We start from the raw sequence: 3,837 nt of genomic DNA, 5'->3' as shown, positions 1-3,837 counted from the left end.
CGTTTTACACCTCTCTACTTAGCCTTCTTGCTATACCACCTGACAAGCACCGTCGCCGGTGGCTCGCCGTATCCTTACACACCGGTCGATATGATGCTCGTAACCTGTGGTTCCTCTGGCAATTCAACTTCTCTAGACGAGCGAATCTGGATCGGAGACGTGTCTTCAAAATTCTCCCCCATTGACCACTTTCAAAACCAGACATCTTTTGGCGCCAGCTCAGTTCAACGCTCCTCTGCTGCCCAAACACCCTATACCACTGCCCGGGTCTCTCTCTCCGAATTCACCTACATGTTCCCGGTCAAAGCCGGCCAAAAATTCATTCGACTATACTTCAACCCGGCTTCGTACCCCAAATTTGATCGCTCTAAACCCCAATTCTCTGTCAAAGCGGGACGCTTTACTCTTCTTGACAATTTCAGCCCTTCACTTAAAGAGGATACCATATTGAGAGAATACTTAATCAGCATCGTGGAAGATGAGATGCTGAACATCACCTTCACTCCCAGCGTTTCTAATTCACACGCTTTTATCAATGGAATTGAAATCTTGTCGATGCCTACCAATCTCTATTACACCTCGTCTGCTGATGAGGGGTTATCTTTTATCGGGCAGCAGAGCGAGTACCGCATCGAGAACAACACTGCTCTCGAGATGTTATACAGAGTAAATGTTGGAGGTCGCTCCATCTTACCCTCTGAAGACACTGGCATGTTCCGGCGCTGGAGTCCAGACGACGACTACTTGTCAGAATATAAAGAACTTGTTCTACCCTCTAATTCAACTATTGAACTAAAGTTTACCAGTGTACCTGCGTACACTGCGCCAGGAGACGTCTATCGCACTGCCCGGACTATGGGGAGGAAAAAAACTATCAACAAGAGTTACAATCTCACCTGGGAATTCCCCGTAGATTCTGGGTTTGTCTATCTCATTAGGCTACACTTCTGCGAGTTTCAACCATGGATTACTCGGATATCAGAAAGATTGTTTCTAATTTTCATAGCAAATATGACCGCAGAGCGAGAAGCCGATGTGATAGGTTGGAGTGGTGGAAATGGTGTTCCAGTATATAGAGACTACGCGGTTTCCATGTTTGGCAAAGACGGCGAGAATAAAATGAATCTTTCTCTCGCATTAGAAGCAAACCCACAAGACACGCAGACTGTTTACAATAATGTAATCTTGAACGGTGTCGAAATCATTAAAGCAGGCACCTCTAATGGCATATCCAATCCCGGCCTAGTTGCTTTGACCGCTCCAACGAAGTCCAAGAATAACGCTACAATAATAGCTCCGTCACCAGCACCGACGAAGTCCAAGAATAACAGTATTACAATAATATGTGCCGTCGGTGGTGGTGGAGTTTTCGGCTTTGTTGTGCTATCCATTCTCGGATACTTCATTCTCCGGCAGCGCAAAAGAGACCAGGACTCAACAAAGACCCGCAGGTCATCTTTGCCGTCTGATCAGTGTCGTCGCTTTTCATTGGCTAAGATTAAAGCAGCCACTGAAAACTTTGACGAAACTCGCATAATTGGTGTTGGTGGGTTTGGTAACGTGTACAAAGGGTCCATAAACATTGACGGTGGGGCCAACCCAGTTGCAATCAAGCGGTTGACGCCCGGTTCTCAACAAGGGGCTCACGAGTTCGAGACCGAAATCGAGATGCTCTCCCAGCTTCGCCACCGTCATCTCGTTTCTTTAATAGGCTACTGTAACGATGGCAATGAGATAATCCTCCTATATGATTTTATGGGTCATGGGACACTCCGTGATCATCTTCACAAAACTACTGATAATCCTCCTCTTTGTTGGTAGCAACGGTTGGAGATCTGTATCGGTGCAGCACGTGGGTTGAACTACGTTCACACGGGTGCGAACCACACAATCATTCATCGTGACGTGAAGACGACAAATATCTTATTGGATGAGAAATGGGTAGCAAAGGTGTCTGGTTTTGGGTTATCCAAAATAGGAAAGTCTGAAACCCATGTCAGCACAAATGTCAAGGGTACTTTTGGGTATTTAGATCCAGAATATTACTGACGTCAACAGTTGTCTCAGAAGTCTGATGTATACTCGTTTGGTGTAGTTTTGTTCGAAGTATTGTCTGCGAAGCCACCCATAATACATACTGGAGAGATGCATGTGCCTAGGAGAGTGGGCTCCGGAATGCTATCGCAATGGAAAGGTTGATCAGATCGTTGATCCATCATTAAAGGATGAAATATCAGCCGAGTGTTTAAAGACATTTGTTGAGATTGCGATTAATTGTTTGCACGACAATGGAATCAACCGGCCATCGATGAATGATGTGGTGCGGGACCTTGAGCTAGCATTGCAGTTGCAGGAGAGTGCAGACAAAGATGTCAAGCTTGAGGAGGAAATTATCCAGCCCAATGACATGTGTAGCAGCAGTAGTAGGATCAGTGGACAAGATTTCTCTGAGATTGTAAATCTTCAAGGTCGGTGAAAGAAGATAGTAGCCGATCGATCAATTTTTAGGATGTTTTATTAGAGTCACATTGCCGAAAACAAGGAGTGGGTTTGAAAGCAAGTCAGTAAGTGGATCAACTATTGTATGAAAACGTCGAATTTAAACTCAATCTTTGAATCTCAAGGAAATATATTCTTTAGAATGTCTAGTTTTAATGTAGGACGGATGTAATGTTAAAGTTTTCACTTTACTAAGGTGTCCTGCACATCCACGTACATGTATGCAGCATGTGTTTTACACTAGCCTAACTAATAGATACATATGAATTATTGTGGGACAAAAATATCTCTACGATTTTTTTTCTTACCAGTTTCGAAGACTATTTAAGATAAGAGAGGGTTAGGTTCTCATCTCGTGCATCTCTAACTAACGGGAGACACTTCTAAGGTGTAAAGTTGAAAATGTGATTTTCATCGTCAAAATTGTTTTCTTCAAATAACAATCATGGAGAGATACGTCTCTTATTATTTTATTAGACTCAATTCATAAAGCGTAGATCATCAAAGATCTAGTTGAACTTATAATTTCATCATAAAATATGTATCTATAATAATTCTAATATGGACCGTTCCTTTTAAATGAATTGTCCAAAATACTACACACATAGAAGAGAAAGGTGTAGCTTGCATGCATGCAACCCACATAGGTGGCCTCAAGGGGCCAAGAAGAGTGGTTCAGCCAACCCCAACAAACACTCCTATGACTTGCACAGGATGCAATCTATCATTTTTCTCTCTTATATGCCATTACATTTTGGGTAATTCATTTAAAAATTGAAGGACATAAATTTTCTCTAAACTAATTTGAAAGAAATTAATTCTCTAACCCAGTCTAATAATTTGCCACATGTCTTCTTGCATATGCTCAACATAGAAAGCAATCCAAAAGTCTCTCCTTAAGCCGTTCATCTTCTTTCTCAGTTTTCTCTCTCTGATATACGACTGAAAAATTTGCAGCTGGGGTTGGACGTTAATGAAGGCTTGCAGAATGGATGTTAATGAAGGTATGTGCTAAAATTCTTTCTGTGTACACGTTAATGAAGGCTTGCAGAATGGAGGAAACAAGAACCGTTTGGACAATCCAATATATTTGGGGTTGCACCTGTCTTTGTTAATGGAAGAACAACACCTGCAGAATCCAAACCAGCTTCCACTGCAGAATTCTCAGCTGGACTCTCACCACACGGCCACACATGAATTCTCACCTAAATACAAATTAGACTTCTTTAAACTCTTTAGAGATGACTGCCTATACTTGGATCAAATTCTTTTTAAAAAAAAAATCAAAGAAAAGTGAGAAGGGAAACGAATCGGTTTAGGAGAAAGCCATTGGACTCC

General features: G+C 42.2%; 1 pseudogene; it reads left to right on the top strand.

Annotated features, from left to right (window-relative positions):
• Nucleotides 1-3: 3 nt before the first annotated feature.
• Nucleotides 4-2,476, top strand: LOC132169806 (receptor-like protein kinase FERONIA; annotated as a pseudogene).
• Nucleotides 2,477-3,837: the final 1,361 nt, after the last annotated feature.

This window comes from Corylus avellana, chromosome ca2 (genome assembly GCF_901000735.1).
Source record: "Corylus avellana chromosome ca2, CavTom2PMs-1.0".
Lineage (NCBI taxonomy): Eukaryota > Viridiplantae > Streptophyta > Magnoliopsida > Fagales > Betulaceae > Corylus > Corylus avellana.
Note: the sequence above shows the minus strand (reverse complement) of the source record. Positions and strands in the feature narration are given on the sequence as shown.